Below are 25,416 nucleotides of genomic sequence, written 5' to 3' on the forward strand. Positions count from 1 at the left end.
GTTAACCATTAGTTATTGGTAAGAGGCAATGTCTCTGTGCATCGTGACACAACATGTGACTCTAACGTTTTTTCTGCCCCCTCTTCTGTAAATTTCCCCAAGCTATGTGAGGTTCATTTTAGGTCGGCTTCAGTGATGAGGTCTTGGGAGCTTCTCTGTCTCTGGATATCTTGTTTGGTAGGAGTTGAGTGTTCTCTGTGTCTATCTCCTTCACCCTTGTGCTGGCACCAGGTTCACCAAGAAAGCAGCACTCTTGCTCATTTCCCCAATTACTCTTAGTTTCAGCTGGGGCCCTTTTGAGGTGTGATGGGGCTGGTTCTCTCCTTAGAATCTGCATCCATTTGAAAAAAAAGAAGCAAGTTCTCCAAAGGAGAGTGAAGTAGGCACCAGATAAATGGAATAACCATTGTTGTTTTAGAGTAGGCCCTCTTGTAGTCATTGATTGGTGACAGCTTGATAATGGAGGGTGGGCTCATTTTTGGATATGGTTCTGACTTGTTTCCCAGCTCCAGCTATGTGTTCCACTGAGCAGATATCAGTTATCCAAATCAAGAGCAGTTGGTTACCCAGCATTGCTGTGTGCCACTATTGCACTTGTGTGAATAGCATGTCAGGTTGTTTGCTGCTGAGCAGCTTAGACCATGAGTTGCTTGGACAGATGTTGGTCATTTCCCCCCAGTCACTCATGTAGCACCTTCTGGCACTAGACGAGCTAACTGTCTGGGGACTGAGTATCTTCTAGATTCCTGCCAGGTCATTCCATGTTCTGTACCAATAGCATATAGTGTCTTTGGCACTACGGTCTTACCACTAACCTTTGGTGGGTCATCAAGTACTCTGACAGAAATCTGTCTTCTTTTGGTAAACCTTGTAGCTCTCTCTGATCAACAGCTCATTTGGATGTTAAACACATGTGGGTATTGGGAATTACAGGCCAGTGCCAAGGAAAAGAAGGAAGAAAAAGATAGGTAATATAGAAGAGATAGAGAGAAGAGAGAGAAGCAGGAGAGAGAGAGAGAGAGATGAGAAAATTAAGGTCTGTCTTTAGCATACCCTCTCCTGGGCCTTGATAAGGACCTGATAAAGAATTTTAAGCTAAAGAGATATGTTTAAACTGTATGCATGTAAAGAATATCAATGGGTAAATGGTAAATTATGGGTATGTTATGCAGTGGGCTTGACATACATTAATCCTATCACTGAGATGGTAGGGAAAGAGAGGTACTTAATCTAGATTTCCATCTTGATAACTGTCAGTCTGAGCCAAAGACTTGTCTGGCTCAGTAAGGTTTCTCTTTCCTTCCATTCTTCTCTCATAGTGTTCTGGATGTGCCCCATGTACAGAGACTTCTCAAATCTCTTCAATCAAATATTTATTCACTTCTTATTAGATATCTAGTTCTGTGCTACAGTATATTAACAAGGTATTGACTTACTTATCTTCCAACTGCTTTACATCATGCTTTCATCAGCTCTTTCCTGCATAGTACACTAAGGAATGTAGTTATTACTCCCAAGAAATTTATAGTGTAGTAGGAGATATTTTTTTAGGGACTACAGTTAAAAGGTGAAGCACCTCTTCATCTCTGTTGGAGTCTTCTCTATTATATGATGGTTTGAACCAGAAATATCACCCACAGGTTTTCAATGCTTAAGTCCAGATGGTAGCATTATTTTGAAAAGCTGTGGAACCTTTTAAAGGTAGACAGAAATAAGTTAATAAGGGCAGCCCTTTGAAGGTTATAGTCAGGACCTCATAGTCTGCCTTCTGTTTTGCTATGACATGAACAGCCTCTGCAGTGCCTTCTTGGCCATGATGGGCTGAATCCCTCTGAGGTCATCATCCAAAGTAAATCTTTCCATTCTCATGTCATTTCTGTTATGTACTGTGGTCACAGATATGCTACAATAAGTAATCCATGTGACTCAGGTAGGATTGCAATTAGCCAAGACAGAGACTGTTTTGTGTAAGTTATATGATTCAAGGTTTGGAAAGGACCCACAAGGGGAAATTACTACAGAAATCTCTAGAGAAAAGTTCTTCATCGTTATAAAGAAACACATAGGAATTCAGACTATTTCATGTTTTGATTTAGTGCCTGAAATTACCAGATTTATTGTCTCTGCCTTTATTTATGCTAATAGAGTAACAAAAAAATGGAAAAATCTGGCTTTTTGATGCTTACCTTAAGTTGTGCAAATAACTCAAATTATAGGTATCCTATGATGGTATGTTGGTGAAGGTGCCAAATAAACATATCCTGATATATATGTCAACTACTGGCTGACTGCTTGTAGGGACATAGTGGAAAGGTTAACCTCACTACAATAGTACGGTAGAGTATGAGAAGCAAAAGGAGAGGTATTAAGTGCTATGAGAATTCAGTACAGGGAGTGAAATACAATCCACTGAGGAGAGGTAGTCAGAAAATGAGACATACAGCACACGTCAAACACAGGTAGCACATTTAGGCCACAGACATTTTTCAGTATGTGTCTGGATTACAGAATGTCTACAATTTTAAGCCACATGCCAAAAAAAAAAAAATCATGGTCTTTCTTAAAAAAATTAGCATCTATTTTTTCATGCTTTTCTCCAGTGCCCACCTAGCAACCTGTGGTTGAGAACTGGAATTTCTTCACACAGGACCTAGGCTTTGCTCCAGACTTTCTGCTGTCATGCAACCCCCGCTTGACCACAGTGGCTTTTGGCTGCTGTCTCCAGAAAAGAGGAAACATTTGCTATAGACAAGTAAATTGTTTACTGTTGGGAATACTTTGGAATAGAATTGAGCATAGGAATAGAGATATCAGCCAGGTGGTTTTTTAAACAGGGTGTGTCATTCCTTCATTTATTTTGATCCATGAAGGAAAGTAGAAATAGACTCTCTGGAGGCATATGAGAGTTAGTAAGATTCATTTTTTTTTAGGCAAGGGGAAACTTGAGCTTGTTTTCAAGCAGAACAACAGAGTGTGTTTTGTATCGAGTGCAACAAGACATTTTAATAATATGAATGATTCCCTGTAATAGGCTATAACTTACAAGAATCTTAAACCTCGGTGGCTGGAGAGATGGCTTAGCGGCTAAGGCATTTGCCTGCAAAGCCAAAGTACCTCTGTTCAAGTCCCCAAAATGATGTAAGCCAGATGTACAAGGGGGCATATGTGTCTTGAGTTCAGTTGCAATGGCTGGTGGCCCTGGCTTGCCCATTCTCTTTCCCTCTCTGCCTCTTTCTCTCAAAAAAATTTTTAAAAATAAAGATTTTTTTTAAAAAAGAAAGAATCCTAAAACTCTTTGTATATTGTAGATATTTATTCTCGTAAGCACTTTTGATTATAAAGGACACATTATGGGCTGCAGAATCCTGTCATTATATTTAATATACTATTGTATTTATGTACGAGGGTAGAGGACTGATTAAAATAAATAGACAATGATCTCATCTTGGAAAGAATTGCTATGGCAGAAGAATTTGACAAGAAGATCCCATTTTATCTGAGAAATTATATATATATCAATTTCTCAAAGCTGTCATGTTTGGCCAGTTCCTGTAGTGATGACATGGAAAAAGAGAGCCATTCATCAGTTTGAATATTCTGCAGCCCATCACTCAGAACAAATCAGGAAGAAGATTGTATGGAGATCACATGGGGAAGAAAAGTTATTTTGAAACACCTGGGGTAGAGGACAAAGCCTATCAGTCCAATTGTACCAACTTATATAGATAAAACTTTACTCTTGAGACATTTTTGTTTGCTCCCCTTAGCTATAAAGCTTTTATCACCAGCCAGAAGTTGCATGCTAGAATTAATAAAGTGACTTTAATAAATACCACAGTGATAGTAGCTTCATAGGACTTGGGGACCTTTCCCTGTTCTCCAATTGTGTGGCATACTTTTGATGGGGTGATTCTCTCCTTAGGATCTATGTGTATCTGAAAAAGAGAAGCAGATTCTCTGATGGAGAGTAAAGTTAGCACAACATAAATGGGATAACCATTATGTTTTTAGAAAGAATGATTGGTGGGAACTTGATAATGGAGAGTGGGGTTATTTTTGAATATGGTTCTGACTTGTTTCCCAGCTCCAGGTATGGATTCCGTTCCCCTGAGCAGATCAGTTATCCAAATCAAGAGCACCATGGCTGCGTGCCACTATCACACTTGTGTGAGTGTTATATCAGGTTGTTTGCTGCTAAGTAGGCTAGACATGGTGTATCTTTTATTGTTAATTTCTAGCAATAGGGTTGGTATTACCAAAGCCAGGCAGAAATCCCACAAGAAAAGAAAGCTATAGGCCTATTTCCCTGATGAACTTAGACACAAAGATCCTGAACAAAATCCTCACAAACTGAATTCAACAACACATCAAAAGCATTTTCCACCAAGTAGGCTTCATCCTAGGAATGAAGGGCTGGTTCAACATATGGGACTCTGTCAGTGTAATATACTACATAAAAACACAAAAACCACGTGATCATTTCTATAGATGTAGAAAAGGCCTTTGACAAAAAACAACATCACTTCATGATGAGAATAGGCATGGGAAGTTTATATCTCAACATAGTAAAGGCTTTATATAAATCCCAAATAATAATGGGGAGAGACTGAAGGACTTCCCATCTAGATCAGGAACAAGACAAGGGTGTCCACTCCCACTTCTGCTCTTCAACATAGTATTGGAAGTCATAGCTCAAGCAATAAGACAGGGGAAAGAATTAGAAGGGAAAAAATTGGAAAGGAAGATGTTAAGTTAGATCTATTAGCAGACGACAGGATTTCATACATAAGAGACCTGAGAACCTCCATCTCAAAACTCTTAAAGGTGATTAACACCTTTGAGAGAGTAACAGGTTACAAAATTAATGCACAAAAATCAGCACCCTTTCTATATGCAAAAGATAAGGATACAGAGAAAGAAATATGCAACATTGCATATTTTAAATAGCAACAAAAAAATAAAATACCTTGGAATAACATTAACCAAGGATGTGAATGACCTATACAGGTAAACATAAAAACACTCAAGAAAGAAATTGAGGAGGACTTGAGAAAATGGAAAGACTTCCCATTCTCCTGGATAGACAGAATTAACATTGTAAAAATGGCAATTAACCAAAGGCAATACATACATTTAATACAAAATCAATAAAAATCCCAACATTTTTCTTCACAGAGATAGAAGAAATGACCTCCAAATTCATATTCACATGGAATAGGAGAAGGCCTTGGATATCCAAGCATATCCTCAGCAAAAGAAACACCTCTGGAGGCATCACCATACCTGATCTAAAGCTATGTTACATAGCCATAGTAATAAAAAAAAAAGATACTGGTATATAAACAGGATTATAGATCAATGGAACAGAATTTAGGACCCAGACTTTGGGTCAAGTAACTACAGCTACTTGATATTTGACAAAGGCCCTGACAATGTAGCTGTAAAAAAGAGAGCATCTTCAACAAATGGTGGACAAATTGGATAAGCACATGCAGGAAAATCAAACTTGATCCACACATCTCGCCATGCACAAAAATTAATTCCAAATGGATCAAAGACCTCAATATAAGACTGTAAACACAGCTACTATTGGAAGAAAAAAATAGATGCATCTTTCCATGCTATAGGAATGAGAAAAGACTTCCTGAACAAAAGCCCAGTAGCTAAGGAACTTAAACATTCACTCAACCATTGGAATCTCATGAAGCTGAAAAGTTTCTTCACAGGCAAACATACAATAAACAAAGCCAATAGATTACCTGCAGAATGGGAGGAAATATTTGCTATACAACTGACAGAGGCCTAATTTATAGGAACTACAAAGAACTCAAAAACCTAAACAATATAAACTTAAATGACCCACTCACAAAATTGGGCAAAGAACTGGACAGGCAGTTCTCAGAGGAAGAAATATAAATGTAAACACACTTAAGAAAATGTTTGTCATTCCTAATCATCAGGGAAATGCAAATTAAAACAACTATGATATTCCACCTTGCCCCAGTAAGGATAGCAAACATTAAAAAATCAAATGACAACAAATGCTGGTGAGGGTGTGGGGAAATGGAACCCTCATTCACTGTTGTTGGGATTGTAAACTGGTACAACCACTAAGGAAAGCAATATGGAGACTCCTAAAAAGGCTGACTATAGAGTTACCAACAGACCTAGTTATTCCCTTACTGGGAATTTACCATAAAAGCACCATGCCTCAGTGCACAGAATTTGCTCATCCATGTTTATAGCTGTTCAATTCACAATAGCTAAGTGCTGGAATCAACCCAGATGCCCATCATTAGATAAATGGATAACCAAGATGTGGTATATCTATGCAGTAGAATTCTACACAGCAGTAAGGAAAAATGATGCAATGAAATTTGAAGAAAAATGGTCGAACTTGGAAGAGATCATTTTCGGAAACTTAATCACAGGAAGATAAATTTTGCATGGCCTCACTCATCTGTGGCTCCTATCATGAATCTGCCCAAGATGCTGACATACCTAAAGCATCTTGAGAATCAGATATTAGGGAGGGGAGGTGGGAGGGGAGATTAAGGGCAGGGGTGGGGGACATGAAGCTGGATCCAAATGGCAATGGTACCATAATATTTGACATCCAAAAAGACAGACTAAATGGTTGAATGGTCCTTAGAAGGAATACTTGAATCACAGGGCCCTGGAGAAATTATGATGAAAACTAACCTTAATCTTCTCTTTTTTTCTCTCTCTCTCTCTCTCCCTCTTCTCTCTATCTCTTTTATATTACTTTTTTCTTCCTTCTTTTCCTTGGCATTGGCCTGTAATTCCCAGTACCCACATGTGTTTAACATCCACAATGAGCTGTTGATCAGAGAGAGCTACAAGGTTTACCAAAAGAAGACAGATTTCTGTCAGAGTACTTGATGACCCACCAAAGATTAGTGGTAAGACCGTAGTGCCAAAGACACTATATGCTATTGGTACAGAACATGGAATGACCTGGCAGGAATCTAGAAGATACTCAGTCCCCAGACAGTTAGCTCGTCTAGTGCCAGAAGGTGCTACATGAGTGACTGGGGGGAAATGACCAACATCTGTCCAAGCAACTCATGGTCTAAGCTGCTTAGCAGCAAACAACCTGACATGTTGTTCACACAAGTGCAATAGTGGCACACAGCAATTGGGATAACCAACTGCCCTTTATTTGGCTAACTGATCCACTCCATAGCTGGAACTAGGAAACAAGTCAGAACCATATTCAAAAAATGAGCCTGCTCTCCACTATCAAGCTTCCATCGCTTGAGGGCTACAAGAGGACCTGCCTCTATTAGATTCTCTCTAAAATAAAAATGGTTGTTCCATTTATCTGGTGCTGACTTCACTCTCCTTTAGAGAATTTGCTTCTCATTTTCAGATGGGCACACATCCTGAGGAGACAATCAGCCCATCACACCTCACCATGGCCCCAGCTGAAACCAGAGTAATTTGGGAAATGAGCAAGAGTTCTACTTTCTTGGTGAACCTGGTACCAGCACGAGGGTTAATGAGATAGACACAAAGAACACTGAACTCCTACCACACCACATATCCAGAGATATAGAGGCTCACACGACCTCGTCAATGAAGTAGACCCAAAATAAACCCATCATGGCTCAGGGAAATCTGCGGAAGAGGGGCCAGAAATATTGTTAGGGCCACATGTTGGGACATTATATACAGATGCGTTGCCTCTTACCCATAACTGATGGCTAACCCCACAATGTACAACCCACATTCCCCAATGAGGAGGGTCCTTGCAGAGGTGGTGGGGGGGGGAAGACAGGGAGGAGGCTAACCATGGTACCAACATTGCTGTATACAGTGTATACATAACTAATAAAAAATAAACACAACAATGATGCAATTATAATATTAGCATATAGTTCATGATTTTAAAATGCAAAGGATACTGATGCACTTTTTTAAAAGCCAAAAGATTATCTCAATTGAATTGACCTCATTCCATCTTCTTCTTGCTCTATTCTGTAACAAGGTTGAGAGGAGGTGTGAGATCGCTACAGGTAGGGATACCTACAAAAGCATTAAGCAGGTTGTGAAATGCTTGACAAGGGAATTCTGAGTAGATAATAAAAATGGGGTGAACATGCATGTGAAAAAAAACCCACAGAAGTAAGACGCAATCTTCAAAAGCACTGTAGATGCTGTGGGACATTTTATTTGGGATAGTAATATACCCACAGATATCTAGAAGAGTCCTAGCATATTTTTCCAACATTGAAACAGAGATTTCACACCTAAAAGAAAGACTCAAAATACAACTAAGCTGTACTATATGCTTATAAGTTCTTCTTCTTTTACTATTTTTCCAAAAAAATTTACCTACATAAGCGTGAAAATAGTAGAATAATATAAAAATTGTCCAAAAATATTCTACTAACAAGTTCTAATAACAAATATAACCTGAGTTTTCATGCACTATACTAGGTATAAAAAAACAGAAGTAATATTTGAGTGAGAAATGTGGTATTCAATTTCTGGGTTTTTCTCTACATTCTGTCTCTTATGAAGATGTGACCACTTTTTGGTGACTTAATTTTCTCATTAGTAAAATGAGATTCTTATAAGCCTTGTGAGTTGTTTGGAGAGACATAGGTGATGTCACATTTAAAATGCTGAGTATTGGTCATGGTCCATTCAAGTGTTTCACAGTCAACACACAAAAGGTATTATTACATATCAGAATTTATTTTAAAGCTCTTGACTATTTATGTTGTTTAATTAACATGTTTTGAGATAACCAAATCCTTGCAGTATTGGGAGGGGAAAATTTAATTATCTATAAATTATCTATAAAAATATCTATGCCTATAAATGTAAATTTATATAAATTTCTCTACTAGATAGATATATGATCATATGAATTAGTGAATTTAAGTTATCTGGCTTAAATATTAATATGAGATGTATAATTGAACTGTAAGTTATTTGAATATGAAATTACATTTTAATCTCAAAAAAAAAGTTTAAATACTCATGACCAGGAGTTTTAGTAGACTACCTCTGCATTATATGTGCATTATATGTACCACAGTAAAATCTACACATTTGACAAATAGAAGGATATTTATGCTCATACGTTGTTTTACTCAGGGACGTAGATTCTGTGTGTAGTTAATTGTCAGGTAGACTAAGTAAGGTTCTAACCTTACAAAATGTCTTCATCTATAAAATATGTGTATTCATGAATTCTTATTTAGATTAGATGAGATGATACAGGCCCATCATTAGCATCCTTCCAGACACACAGCAAGAACATTATATATACTGTTATGGTGAGTATTATCAGAAAGTTCATGCAGATGCAATTATGAAACAGCTCACATGAGTGATACCCCATTTTGTGATGTCTTAGTCTGCAAGTTGGGGATGAGAATGTTGAGGGTTTGAATCCAAGGTATTCTCTCCCTTGCCTGTAACATGACCTCATTTCCCAAAGTGGTCTATCAGTTTGTTCTGATTAACAAAGCCGTTCAACTTTTAATTGGTTCCTAGAGCAGAACTACACTACTCTCCAACTTCTGGAGGTTTTCTTCTTCCTTTAGCTGATGGCCCTTCTTGAAAATATCTTACATGCTGGACTATATTTCCCCAAACTCACAACTCCCAAACACCTCTGAATGTAATTATATTTAGATATAATTTTTAATATTTTTCATTTATTTAGTTTTCATTTATTTATTTGCATGCAGAGAGAGACAGGGAGAGAGAGAGAGGGAGAGAATAGGCATGCCAGGGCCTCTATTCACTGCAAGTGAACTCCAGATGCATGCACCACTTTGTGCATGTGGCTTTCCATGGGTACTGAGCAATCAAACCCAGGTTGTTAGGCTTTGCAGGCAAGAACATGTGAAGATACAGAGTGGATTGAATAATCTGCAAAGATTTCTCAGGAGAAACCTGAACCTGCATCTTCATCTTGGACTTCGGGTAGCCTTCCCAAACACATGGCATCTAGAACCAGGAGAAGTAAATTTCTATATTTTGGTGTGTGTGTGTACATGGGCACACTGGTACATGCCATGGCACACATGTAATTGTCTCAGGAAAACCTTGGGGTATTTTTCCTCACCTTCAATTTTGCTTGAGATCGTATATTCTGTTGTGGTTTTGGTTTTGCTGTTCCTTGTGCACTCATCTAGCTGGTCTGTGAGCTTCAGGATTCTGCAGATGATACCGCCCATTGCCAAAGGCATGTGGGAACCAGAACAATGTGTGTGTGCCACTTTGTGTCTGGCTTGATGTTGGTGATAGGGGGGTGATTATGGAATGACTGGCTTGCAAGCAAGCACCTTAAAATGCTGAGCCATCTCCCCAGCCTCCAAGAAGTAAAATCCTATTGTTTGAGACACCTCGTGTATAATACTTTGTTATGTATACCCTAGCAAAGTGAAATGATTTTTAAAACTATCTCATTGATATTTTTGTCTGTAACTATTCTTCTTTCACACATCTTTCAAGTAAAAAAAGGTTCTCTGCTTTGAGACTCATACAATTAGGTTGCTCCTCCCCAGACCTGTCACTGAAGAGACATGTGACACCAAGTGCAGGCGTAAATGTCCTTCTGCCGTGTGAGACAGCATGTTCACAGGCTCTGTGGGTTAGGGCATGGGACATCCATCTTCAAGGATGAAGGGACATTATTCTGCCAAACAAGATATAGCATCCTTAAGATGCTATAGCTTGTGGTTCAAGCAGTATTTGAGAAATGAAGTGTTAATTTTGTCAGCATTGACAAAGACCACTGCAGTGAGAACCATCATGTAATATAAAAGCTTAACTTTACCTCGCATTTTCTCATTTCATAAATCTAGAGTGCATATTTTAATTAAAATTTACCTTGTTCCTTTTTTTTTTTAATAGAATCCGAAATGATTTAAGACACATTTTTAGCATTAAGGAGCTTTCCACAACAGTGCACTATTAGTATCTTGCTTCCTTTTTTTTTTTTTTAACAAGGTTCTCTCTTGCTCTGTGTAGAGACCCTACTACCCTATGAAGGAAAGTTATTAACAAAATCCACCAGCTGTGAGATCCATTCATCTAATTTATCAGTAGAGTCCACAGTAGGAAAAAAAAAAAAAAAGCTTTTTAAGTCTTTTTCTTGGGCAAGCCTCATACTGCCAGTGGAAAGTTAGGGAATGGATTGCACAGCATAGCTTGCTTTTTGTAATTTAGGGCAGAAGAGCTCTATTAAAAGTCTATTAAGAATTTTATCAGCTTCTGTTGAAGCCACAGAAGATAACTTCATATTGGAATTCATTTTCCATACGCACCAGTTATTCTATCAGAAGTGTGCTGAGAGCTGACTTTTTATATTTCCATTTGATGGTGAGGGCCAGCTGGAAAGCATTTTCCACTGTGAGTTAAATAGCATGTGTATATTTAAATTTCAACACACACACACACACACACACACATCATACACAAGGCTGGGAAGATTAAATAGCAGAGCAAACAGAAGACCCAGTTTTGGCCAGTTCACAATCACTCAAACATCAATTAAACAACTCTGCCCATTGCATGGCACATAGCTTTGATCCTTTGAACACACTTTTGGCTTTGGTCAGAAACTAACTTGCTCATTCCTATGAGGGCATCTCACTGTCCGACATGTTAATATTCAGCTTTCATACTCTGGAGCAATACTCAATACACAAAGTGACATTTGCTTCTAAATTATAAACATAGCCCCAAATCCATTATGACCTCTTCTGCTATTTCTTCTGTGACTTCAAGCTGCTGATAATGCCAGCTAGAGATCTGCTTTCCAAGTATGTCATACTTCATGCCTCATTTGAAATTGAGTTGTACAAAGCAAGGTTTTATGGCAGTAGCTGAATGCGGTATCCTGGTGGCATCTGGCAGTTTTCCATCTAAAGTGAATGAGTCAGGAACTGGTGGTCCCCAGAGACGTTCCCTTGTAGAGCTGTGTTTAAACAGAAGGAGAGAAATGAGGACTTGAAGTGTCATGGATTTCATGCTAGAAAAATTTGGATTTGCATTCTGTTATTTCAGCTGTAAAGTTAGTGAAATGGATAAAGATCCTTGTAGTTATCCATGTGCTTGTGTAGGATCAGAACTTGGCAAATTTAGAGAAAACAACAGTGACACTTTGTGTCTGGCTTGGTGTGAGTTTCAGGAAATATTTCTATCAACCCAAAAGGATATAACCAACAAGTACGAGGAGGGGAAGCATTCTTGAACACATGTTTTCTCTTTCCCAACAGCCTGTCTTGTGCTGTCGTCTGGCAGAGTTCATAGACAAGCAAGGAAAGGACCTCGTTCCTTTCTGTGCTGATGTGCATGAAGAGAACATTCGCTTCACCCTTAAACAGAAGAGCATTTGACAACTGTGTTAGATCAGAAAATAGGTGTCTTGACAGCTAAATAGAAAAACAAAAGATGAAAAGCACCATGTCCCCAAGATTACCATTGTGTTTCTTTTGACTTCTATAGAGGACTTACACATCTGAGGGAATATTAGTATTTGGCTTACATTGCATCTGGGGTCTGAATTCTTTGTATGCCTCTGTATCCACACTTCGTGCTCTGTAATATGTTGCCATTCTTTTCTGAAGAGGCGTGGGATAAAATTCCTCACTCCGTGTGAATAGCCCATAGAATGTGGCAGAAGTGACCACATGTTCCTGTGAAGCAGACACCTAAAAAAGCTTCTCCATGTCCCTATCTCCCTTCTGGTACGTTCTCTGTTGTCATGAACTTTGGGATTTTAGCTACATATATGGAGGATAGACGAGTAGTCTATATCAGTAGACTTCTCAGTGGCTTACAGACACAGGATCTGTCCTATTAAGACACTGTGCTTTGAGTACTTTATCATGCAAAATTTTTGTGTTAATAAAGAAATGAATGACTAAAATAATATTCATAACATGTCTGTGTATTTATTTGCAACATGTAGATAAATACGAGTGGATGTTTACAAATACGTAAAGCATATAGTTATAGTAATATACCACATACACATTGGCTGGTTATGCACTGTATATACAATGGGCGATTCCATAAAATTATTATTGGCCTACAGATATCATAGCCATCATATTTTATATACATGTTTGTGGTAACATTGACATAAGCAAGCATGCTGTGCTTCAAGTCATGTAACTGTATGTCACATCCAATTATGTACTAATACTACTCATAGTACTTGACAGTTAGGTAGAAAGATTGTGTTTCTGCTTTCTGCACTTATTATACTATACTTTTATGGTTACCTCAGAGCATACTCCTTATACTTATATAAGAAGTTTACTGTGGAACGCCATGCTGTATTATACAGGCATCATCTTCTTACACCTTGTGTTTACTGTATCTTTGGATTGTATCAAGGGGCCTTGTCACCTGCACCATGTAGATTTGTGTAAGTTTGTTTTGTGATACTTGTGAAATGATAAAAATCACTTAGCAGGGCTGGGGATATGGCTCACTGGGTTAAGGTACTTGCCTGCAAAGCCTGAGGAGCCCAGGTTTATTTCCCAGTACTCATGTAAAGCCAGATGTAAGAAGTGGCACATGTGTCTGGTATTTGCAGTGGTTACAGGCCCTCACATGTCATTCTCTCTCCTTCTTTCTTTGCCTGTTTCTCTCAAATAAATAGATAAAATATAAAAACTCACTTAGCAGTGCATTTCTTAAAAAAGTGACCTCATTAAGTGATGTATGATTCCATATGTAAGTATGACTTCACCTATATGGAGGGTTTAGAAATTAGACCTTTCTGTGTTTTAGTTTTAACAACTGCCTTTTGAAAGTTAGTTTGGGCTTTATTGGCTTATTGCAAAATTCACAGAGTGGTAGGCAAATTGACCTTGTATACAGAGCTTTCTAGTTTAGCATTGAGTTTGAATGCAGAAGCTTTTTGAATCAAAATAATACTGACCTCCATCTTCCCTGAGGAAAAATGTACAAAATTTTAATTTTCAATCTGCTACTGTGACTTTAACAAAACCACAATGTCTATTTTAGGAAAATTTAAAACTGCTATAGGAAATCCTCAGAAATATTTTTCCACATTATAGCTACAATTGCATTTAAGAAGAACAGAGAAGGATTAATTAATTTCACTGCTTAATGGGAGTTTAATTCTAGCTTTATAAGCTAAGATTAGAAATAAAACTTGGAATTGATAATGGCATTTGAGTTTTCTAGTCAATTTCCATTCGTAAACATATGAAACATGGCATTTTCTCAGAATGAAAAAAGAAGATATGCCTTTTGGAAATTGAAGGAAGATATGGTTGATAAGTAGCTACTAAATAGTTCATTCCTAAAGCATTATAATTTTTTAAAATTTTCTTTTAGAATGCTCAGAACAGTGAAGACAAGCAACATAAAAGCTCCTGTGTGCTACTTTTAATGATCATATCTGGTGTAAATTTAATATAATATATAAATTATATATTAATATATTATCATATTATGTTATATTATAAAATAACAATAGCACGAGGTGTAATTTTTACAGGTGTTTAGCAAGCTATGCGCTATGAGTTTCCTATTTGCTGTGCAGAGAACTGATGACTGACCATAGCATTAGGCTCTCCTTCCAGGGGTTACTATACCACCATATCTTTTTTTTTTCCACTACACATCTTTAATAGAAAGTAAAGGGATCATTTCCATAGAATTTGAAGCAAGTACCCTCTTGAACAATGCCTATTGTGAACTTCTAACATTTTTCAGGGGAAAAAAATTGACAACAACACTTAGTAGTTGTAATATTATTCATTCCAACAAGATGTCAAGCCCCCAGCCCCTGGCACCCAGGTATTCATGTGAGTTTACATACTTCATTCAAAGGGATATAAAATGACTTGGATTTCCTATAGAAACATCCATAAAAATATTGTTAGCAACTTTATTAAATATATGAAAATGAGCAAAATAGGAAAGCACATGTTTTTCTTAGTATGAGCCATAGGAATGGAAGCATCCTTTCTTAGTCTGTTCTTATATTTGTTTCTACAACTATTCCCTCAACCTGATGGTTGGCAGGTGGAAAGTATTATTCTAGGTCACCCATGGATAGAATGACCCCATGGATTTTCATGCTGATTTGACTAGTAGCAAAATGACATGGATATATGAACGGCCTGTGAGTCACTTCATATCTCAGGAAATTTTAACTTTCTATCAGTTGTTCTGAAGAGTGACCCGAATGTATGCTTATTTCTTAGTGAAATCATAGCTATTTTAATGAATCGCAAATCTGAGCCAGGTAGTATATATCCTGGAATCTACAAATCTTCCTGCTCTGATTTTGAAATGAGTTTCCTTTCCTTATAGGGCTTTTGTATGTTTATTTGTATGTGTGTGGGCATCTCTGTGTGCTGGAAACTGTGGGTAAGAATTCAGCACATTCAGTTTCCAGGCAGCATTGACGAGATGGATTCTTCCCACGTTTTAGTTTGCTAACATAAACACATTTTATAGACAATGTATTGCTTTCAGACAGTAGAATGGATATTCTTCTTTGGGGATTAGTTATTGATTTTCCTAAGTCTATAATGATATACAGTGTTTTATTGCTTACATTTAAGCAAATGCTAAATCAATAGTAGGTTGTACAAGCATATGGTAGATGTACACATAAAGCAATAATCCACATAATGCATCATGGTCATTACCAAATCCTGTAGAAAAGGTCAATTTGGATGAACTTATTAACAGATAAGAGACACGAAAAGAATGTTCTTACATTTTAATTCCCATACTCAGTTCCTATGCAAAGTCATTTTTTAAAAAAAAATATTTATTTATTTAAGGGAAAGAGGGAAGTAGGGAGAATGGTCAGGCCAGGGCCTCTAGCCACTGCAAAAGCACTCCAGATGCATGCGCCACCTAGTGCATCTGGTTTTACGTGGGTACTAGGGAATCAAAACTGGGTCCTCTAGCTTAGTAGGTAAGCTCCTTAACCTCTGACCAATTTCTCCAGCTTGCAAAGTCATTTTTATGTGCTATCTTTCAAATAAGACCAACCAGAAGCAAGCACATATTTTCCAAAGTTTATAGTGGCTAGTGGTTATGATCAAATACTGAGGTTTTAATAATAATAATAATAATAATAATAATAGTTATGATTCATGATACTGTTCATTTGATTTCACTCCTTCCAACATATATAAGAGGAATATATATTTTCTATTCTTTATCTTCCTAAGTATAGAAAGCTACATGTGATGAGATACTAAATTCATGATGTAGGAGCCATTGGCATAGGCACAGCCATGGCTACTTCCATCTAAACCTGCAGAGAGGGGAGCTGGGCACATCCCCTCCTTGCTTCCTCCTTACAAGTTGTTTATGCTAGTCTGACCTTGTGCAGAGAACACTGCATGTGAAGCATTAGACCCCAGCTGCTTCATTTCTATATTGCCTGGCCATTCCCCTTCCCACTCCCCATTGTCTGAATTTTTCCAAGTTTGGTAGAAAACTCAAACTCAGCTGATGATGTATAAAGCATTCTCAGTTGTCTATAAAATAAACCAGAACTTGTTAGGTGGGGCTGAAGTGTCTCTATCAGGGCCTGCAGACCACCCATTCCCAGCGTTTACTTTGCTATGTGTGTCTGTCTTTCTTTCTAAACCTCAAGCCACCGTAACAGGCTGTGGCTACACTAGTCATGGCACCAAAGCAAGACAAAATGTTTTGAAAACACAAGGCAAAATGTCTGTTATTTGTTTTCAGAATGTTTAAATCTATTTAAAAAGAAAGTGGTTTTTATTTCTTTTTGTTCTTTTTTTTATATATATATATTTTTATTTATTTATTTGAGAGCGACAGAGACAGAGAGAAAGCTAGATAGAGGGAGAGAGAGAGAATGGGCGCGCCAGGGCTTCCAGCCTCTGCAAATGAACTCCAGACGCGTGCGCCCCCTTGTGCATCTGGCTAACGTGGGACCTGGGGAACCGAGCCTCGAACTGGGGTCCTTAGGCTTCACAGGCGAGCGCTTAACCACTAAGCCATCTCTCCAGCCCATCTTTTTGTTCTTTTTAATGAACAGAAATATTAAACCACATTTGTTGGCTTTCATTTAGTTTTGCTTTTGTACATTTCATTTCCTTGAAAATTGAAGTCTGGTCTACATTTGCCTTTATGGGTATGAAGAATGTTCTTCGTGAAATGCGAAATTAGTAGCTTACCTGTGTAATGAGTAGAAACAAGGACCAGAGGTTCATGTGCATCTTGAAAGTTGATGGTTTGCTTTTGAAATGGTGGAACTTTGATGTCTGTATCACCTACGTGACACAGCAACCACCACGAAGCATGGCCTTCTACTGTGAAAGGATCACACTGATGGCAAACAGAAAGTCAAAGGAGGGATCCATGTTTCTTACTGGGTGTGCTTTCCACTATCAGGTGTCTGTTTGGGAGATGGTCAGAATTCGTGTCATCACAAAGGTGTCTAAGACTGAGGCAACAATGAACTCATCCAGATAAACATGAGAAGTATACAAAATTGCCAAGTATTATGATAAAATGCACTAATCAAGTGATGATAAGACCAGGAAGACCTTCTCTGAGTGCCTTTGGAGGTGCTCTTGAACTACAGGAATATCAGAATAAACTTTTGATTCCTTCAAGCAATCTTCAGTCATATGTTCCATTCATCACAAGTCCCGTCCAGTCAGCTTTCACAGTCCATGTGGAATCTCTGTGTTGGTCAGTTCTGGTTCTCTTCTTCAGTCTAGACCACCAGAATTTCATCATGGAGACTTTCATACTGCTCTGCCATATGGACCCTTGTTATCCTCTATCCTTGTGTTCTAGCAGCAAATTGCAAGTGGCTGGTTCTCTTCCTGTGATATATCATGGGTTTCCTTCACTACTGTATTAGTCAGGGTTCTCTAGAGGAACAGAACTGTTAGAATGAATTATTTTAAAAAGGGAATTTATTGGATTATTTTATGGTAGTCCAATAGCAGTTGCAGGCCCGAGAATCATGGGACCTGGTAGCTTCTCAGTCCATGTGGCCAGGTGACTCAGCAGTCCCCACCTGACACTGCAGATGGCACCCAAAGGCCTGGAGGCTTCCTGAGGAGCCACTGGGTTTCGATCCAAGCGGGTCTGCAGTTGATGCTGGTCTTCAGTCCGGGCAGGTCTTCATTACACGCTGGAAGGTAGCGAGCAGCTCTGGCAGCCAAGTGGAGGAAGGAAGGGAGGAAGGGGTTCTTTTTACCCAGAGCTTTTTATATCAAGTCCCCCTTTGAGCAGGGCAGCCCACTCTGGGGGAAGGACTTCCTCCTTTAGTTGATCCTTCCTAGTAGCAACCTACTAGACTCACCCGAAAGGGATTTCTGTGGATTACTAAACAGATCAAGTTGACAACACCCTAACTATCACAACTACTAAAGCATAGCTTTCACCCTCAAGCACACAAAGCCTGCACCATACTATCCTGCTGGGTTTTTAATTGTTTTGTTTTTCAAGTTAGGGTTTTACTCTAGCCTAATTGACCTGGAATTCACTATGTAGTCACAGGCTGACTTTGAGCCCACAGTGATCCTCCTACCTCTGCCTCCCGAGTGCTGGGATTAAAGGCATTTACCCTCAATCTTGGTTGTTTTTTTTTTTTTTTTTTTAATCCCAATCCCAGCACTCAGGAGGCAGAGGTAGGAAGATTATTGTGAGTTCGAGGTCATTCTCAGGCTACATAGTTAATTCCTGGTCAGCTTGAGACAGAGTGAGACCCACCTGGAAATTCCCCCTCCCCCGCAAAAAAATCACTAAATAATATTCAGAGGAAAAGCGTTAATCTTTTCAGACTCTGTATCCACTGGGTATATGCATTGAGCATAGAGTGTCAGCATAAGTGGAAGGTGGGAAGGACATAATAATCCCATTCCTATCATTTTCCTCCAACACAGACTTAGAAAGACTACAGTTCCTCAGTGAAGAGACCCCGCTCCCCCACACACTCTAAGCACTTGAATTTCCAGTCAGGATGCTCTACAAAGCTCTTCTGAATATTTCTTATCACCCCGGGGAGCAGTCCATGTACTAAAGAATAAAGCAAATCAGCGAGATGATGGAAGAATTTTGATAACTGATGGTTACTGGAAATCACTCAGTTCTGAAATTTTTTTGAACATTGTGATACTAATAGTGGCTGTCTCCGTGATTTATACTTAAGATTAAATAAGAGGAAAATTAACATCTCTTTGTGAAAGTACAGTATGTTTGCTTTTGTGATAACAGGATAATATCTGTTTGCCTAATATATACTCACATTGTGCTAAATTAATATAGAACTTTCAGCTTAATTGCTCCTAACCACAACCTTGCATCTTAGAGTTGAGGAAATTGAGGCTGGGCTACATTTTGTTACTTGTTCAAAATTACAGGGCTGGAGATATGGCTCAGTGGCTAAAGGTGCTTGATTGCAAAGGTCAATTCCTCAGTATCCACAGAATGCCAGATGCACAAAGCGGCACATGTGTCTGGAGTTCACTTACAGTGGCATGCTCATTTTTCCTCTGTTGTTTGTTTGCTTCTTTCTTTCTCTATCTCTGGTAAATAAATAAAAGAAAATAAAATGCATATCCAGCAAAGGGCAGAATGAAGAAGTCCAATGTGAGAACCCGTCATGCAAACCACTGCCCTTGACCATGGCTCTGTCATTGACATCACATCATGACATGGGAATTTTTTTTTAAATTTTTTAAATTTTTATTTATTTATTTATTTGAGAGCGACAGACACAGAGAGAAAGACAGATAGAGGGAGAGAGAGAGAATGGGCGCACCAGGGTTTCCAGCCTCTGCAAACGAACTCCAGATGCGTGCGCCCCCTTGTGCATTTGGCTAATGTGGGACCTGGGGAACCGAGCCTCGAACCGGGGTCCTTAGGCTTCATAGGCAAGCGCTTAGCCACTAAGCCATCTCTCCAGCCCATGACATGGGAATTTTGATGACTGCTTAGTGCTTTTTTTTTTCTTTTTCTTTTAGCTTTTTGAGGTAGGGTCTCACTCTAGCCCAGGCTGACCTGGAATTCACTATGTAGTCTCAGGGTGGCCTCAAACAATGATCCTCCCACTTCTTCTTCCTGAATTCTGGAATTGAAGGCATGGTCTACCATGACTGGCAGTACTCATGTTTTAAAATTCAACACACAGCCATTTTATCATGTGACTATTCTGATTTTCTGCATTATAAATTTAAACAACTTGAGATTTAAGGGTATTGGGAGACACTGTGAAGATGCTTTTGGATAATGTTACCATTTGAATTGACAGATTGAGTAAAGCAGGTTGCTAGTAATAGACATAAAGATATACAGATATACATCTACTATATATACACGTAAGTATAGACATATTTATGCACATAGGTATTTATAAATATGCATGATTATTTGGAAATATCATCTGGAACTTTTATTCTTTCATTCACATTAATGTGGGGAAGAAATCACACATGACATATCCACTGCTGGGATATTCTGTTTCCCACGTTACCTGTATTGAAACGGGTTAGTTGTTAATGTCATCTTCCAGTGTATATTGTGAGCAATGTTAAAGGATGTCCTGCCAGTGAGTTCATCTATTAAACTAAGAAACAAACATAAGGCATATTTCGGTTTTAAGAGCAGAGACCATGCTCATTTCATGCAGGGTTTTGCATATGAAAATATCAGAAAATAACTTACATGCAAAGACATCAAAAATGCAAAGAGAGGGGCTGGAGAGATGGCTTAGTGGTTAAGCGCTTGCCTGTGAAGCCTAAGGACCCAGGTTCAAGGCTCGATTCCCCAAGACCCACGTTAGTGAGATGCACAAGGGGGCGCACACATCTGGAGTTTGTTTGCAGTGGCTGGAGACCCTGGCAAACCTATTCAATCTCTCTCTCTCTCTCATTCTATCTCTCTATCTTTCTCTGTCTGTCACTTTCAAATGAATAAATAAAAATATAAAAAAAAATTAAAAAATAAAAATGCAAAGAGAGAAAGTGGTCTGACATATGTGCATGCTTAAACCAATAATGTACTTTATAGTAACTGTTCCTTCAGTGCATTGTCAGAAAAGTACTTAGGATAGTTGCTACCTTCAACTTCCCTATATTAGGTAGTGTACATCGCTGTGACAAAAGTTACTGGAGGAAAGAATTGCTTTCGCTCATGGTCCTGTAAGGGTCAGGCCATCATGGTGGGAATAGCATGGCCACGCAGCTTAGGTAGGTCAGGAGGCATAAGAAGGAAATGCTGACACTTGGCCTGCTTTCTCCTTTCTTCTTGAAGGAGGGTCCCCGAAGAGAGGTGTGAAAGGGAGCGGCGAAATAACGACTCGAAGTCAAGTTCTGGTGCAAGCTGACAGGCTAATGCTGAAGGCAGCTGAGTTTTTCTATCTTTTTCTTTCTCTCTTTTTCTCTCTTCCTGCCACAGCTCTTAGCCTTAGTCTTTTATTTTCTGATCACGTCATGCAAGAACAGACTTTAAGAAAGGTACAATTTCACAGAATTCATAGAAACTTTTTGTTATTCCTTATCATCAAACAATCCCATAATTATTTACCTCAAGTAAAGTTGTCAGGCCCCTGTAATGATTAACTGTTTTTACATTTTCCCCATGTATGTGCGGTCAAGCACTTGTGATTTCCTGGACTTTTACTTTCAATTACTTTATTAAAGGTGAGAGGCAAAACAACCACAAATGGGGCTTCCCATCATTAATCACTGATCCAGCAGATCCATTTATCCTTTAATTATTTATTTTGAAGTTTCCTTTTTATGTCCCTCCAATACTTAGACTTTGGTCCCCCCTTGAACTATTTCTGACTTTGGTTGTTTTTCTGTAAGGATTCCTGGTAAAGAGTCAATTGCAATTGCCACCATTTAGAAAAATTAGTCATATAACAATGTTTACGTTGTTCCAGGAGGTTCATTGTTTCCTCCTAAGTTTACTGTACTCCACGCCTGACTTTCTTTAAGGCCTTTAAAGAAAACAATTATCTTTGACCCATTTTCTTGTTTTTCCAATTCTATGCCAGAGCCTCTTTCAGGTACATTGACCAACACTTTACCGACAACAATTTTTACTGGAAAAGTAAACTTAGAGATTGGGACACCAAGTGAAAGACAGAGAAAGACAAACATTATACAGAAAACCACATATTGCTGTGGCGTAGAGAGCCAAAGATTTTTCTATAGGGGGGCCACATCGGACTTCAAGGAAGAGACAGCTGGGCTGGAACTGTGTCAAGCAGCTCTTCAGCGCTCGATTCCTCATGATCCTGAAATGGCATGCTTGCCGTCTCCGGCACCCTTTCATCCCATTCAGGCCTCCAGCCCATGGAGACAGTGTCATGCACATTTAGGGTTGGCTATCCCTATTCATCCTTTCTCTAGACAGTTCACACATGAACTGAGGCATGGCCCCATCTTGTAGGTGATTCCAAATCCAGTCAAGTTAGCAATAAATAAGAACCACTGAATTCTCTGACAAAAGTAATCTTCCTGACCAGTTAGATAAGGTAGAGGGTTGCCAACAATTTTTAAATTTATTATTATTATTACTATCATTACTACTATCATTATTAATTTAATTTACAAAGTATCAAGTGTCTTTGCAGAATTTTCTTGCATATACTGCTTCAATTCATTCTCCCCCGCTCCCTAATGCTGGAGCCTCTTCTACAGTTGTTCTGTTTTGTTAGCAGTATTCCCCCTTCCTGCTTTAATATCTTATGTGTTCTATTGTTCTCCCAAGATTCTCACTCACAGACTCCTTTCTTCAGCCACATGGGCCTATTTTAAGTTTCCTGGCCTTTACTCACAAACTTAAAATTTACAAGCCAGCATTTTAACTCAATGAAATCATTGTGCATTCGTAAATAATTGTTCAGACTTCTGTTAGGATTTCAATTGTGGGTACCTCAAAAGTAAGTGATGCTAATTTCCCTCCTCTTTAATATCCTTTTATTCTTTCCTTTTTGTGTGTAGAGGTCTATGTGAGTGGAATGAATGTGTATATGCTTGTGGGATGTGGGGAGTGAGCTCACGTATGTGCAGGTTCATATGCACATGTATGTAAGGGCCAGAGGTTGACATCAAATGTCTCCTCAGTTGCTCTCCATTTCATCTTACTGCAAATTTTTGAGCCCAGAGCACCCTAATTCAACAAATATAGGCACCAGCTGATCCCTGGGGATCTGTGTCTCTGCCTCCTGATTCCTAGGATTACAAACAGGCCACCATGTCTACCTGGCATTTACTTGGTTCCTGGAGGTCTGAGTTCTTAGCCCTCATGCTTGTGTGGCAAGCACTTTACCCATTGAGCTACCTCCCAAGCCCACTTTTACTTCCCTCTTTCTGCTCCTGTTCTGCTCCAGTTATACATCACTATTTTTCCCAAGGCCTATGCTTCTTCACCACACTACTTTTTGCTTGCTTTACATTTTCAGAATGTAGCACATCTGAATGAGAGAGAATGGGATTGGTATAAAGATCATTGTTTTACATGATTATGAAATTTCTGGTGTTTTTTTCCCAGATGGTATTCTTTCACATCATACAGATTTGCAATTTCTATGGCTGTATAATGTATTTAATATTATTTAACCTATCATGAATAATTTATATTTTCAATAATCAAGATAAAGATCTGAGAAAATGTACTTTATACTGTCTACTCAGAAATTGTTAAATGAACAAGAATGCAAGCTTAAAAGATGGTGGTTTACTTGCACAGTAATAATGCCTTTGCACTCTCTGTAGTTACTGTAGTTGGGTTCCTACATAAAAACACATCATCTATACATGTCAATGGAATAGCAATGATCAATGAGAAGAGAAGAATCAGTTCCACAGATACAAAATTACAGACAGGCAGCCATTGTGTGAAGAATAAATAGAAATCTTCAATAGCAAGAAAGGCGGCAAGCTTCCTCCTATCCGGCAGACAAAATTAGGGCCTCACTTCATATCAAGCTTGACAACTGCTCTTCAGATGTAGTCCCTCTGATCACAAAAATATTTTATAAAACTATAAGTTTGTATTTCATTCTGTAAAACTATTTTTGCATTAAAAATCATTACTGGCCTTCAATCTTTACACTACCTCTTGACAATCAGTTCTTAGAGCTATAATGAGAAGTTCTTCCACTGACAACATAGCCTCCTGAGAGAGACCACCATGCCATTCTCTTCTCCCAACTGTGAAATCTCAAGTTTCACTTGAAAATATCATGTTCTTAAAAATAAGTGCAGACCCCTTTAGACAACGATGGTATAGTTTAAATTATTTAATGCATGCTCTTGTATATGGATACATATGCATGTAAGCTTATATTATGCATTCAGTTGAACACTTGTTACCTCAAAACCAATGTGTCACCTTTCTTTCTGACTGAGTTTGAAGAAAAGATAAGATGTGTGAATACATGAAAAGCATCCAGAGTGGGGGTCTTGCCAAAATAGGTCTTACTATTGTTCCCAAGGAGGAAACAAAAACGTTGGAGGCTAGACCACTTGCCAAAACCAGTGATTAGGTCATGTGTCCAGTAATTTCTAGGGCTGGTGTTTGAACATTCGTGGTTTGGGTCCAGACCTTTTCTACTCAGCCCTTGACCCATGCTATGATGATGGGAAAAGTACTAAGTACTTACTGATAGGCAAAAGCCAGTAGTGAGTACAGGGTCTCTGTTGAACATGACTGTGTGTTAATATTCATGTATCATAATAGGTGCTCTTATTTGATCTTCATTTGATTTGTGTATTTTGCAGTGACATTATTGGCTTTCCTGTGGTTGGGGCTCATGAGTACAGGGAACCATCTCCTCTATGGATCTGCCAGCGGTAGGTTACAAGAGGTCTTTAGAAACTTGCTCACTTTCCAGGGTGCGTGGCCTTCACTGGAGGTCAGAAATTCATCCCAGGTGACTAAGTCTCCACAATGGTGGAAAATGGAATATGAGGGTGGTTCTACTATTTCATCAGAAGCTTAGGAGGTATGCTAAGATGAGGTAACATACAGAATTATGAACCAGCTGTTAAGACTGCAACAGGAAGAGCGGATTCTAATGCACTGTTGTTGAACTCGAACCTCACCTTTCCATCTCCTAGATCTGGGAAATTTCCCAACTCAATTTCTCCGTGCTGTGGTTTCTGCACTGGTGAGATGAAGAAGGGGAAGAATATTTACCTCATAGGTTTGTTGTGAAGATTTAGTGAGTCATTATTTACAAAGATTTTAAATTTCTTGGTGAGCATTAAACTTTAATTAATGATGATGATGACGAAACAAGTAAGTTTATCATTGGTGTTACCACTGCATATCTTTACAGAGTTTTTAACATATATTTGTCCATATATATATATATGTAAGTAACATTTGTAAGGGGTTCAGCCACTAATATCACTA

The sequence above is a fragment of the Jaculus jaculus genome, chromosome 7 (assembly GCF_020740685.1).
Source record: "Jaculus jaculus isolate mJacJac1 chromosome 7, mJacJac1.mat.Y.cur, whole genome shotgun sequence".
In the NCBI taxonomy this organism is placed as follows: domain Eukaryota; kingdom Metazoa; phylum Chordata; class Mammalia; order Rodentia; family Dipodidae; genus Jaculus; species Jaculus jaculus.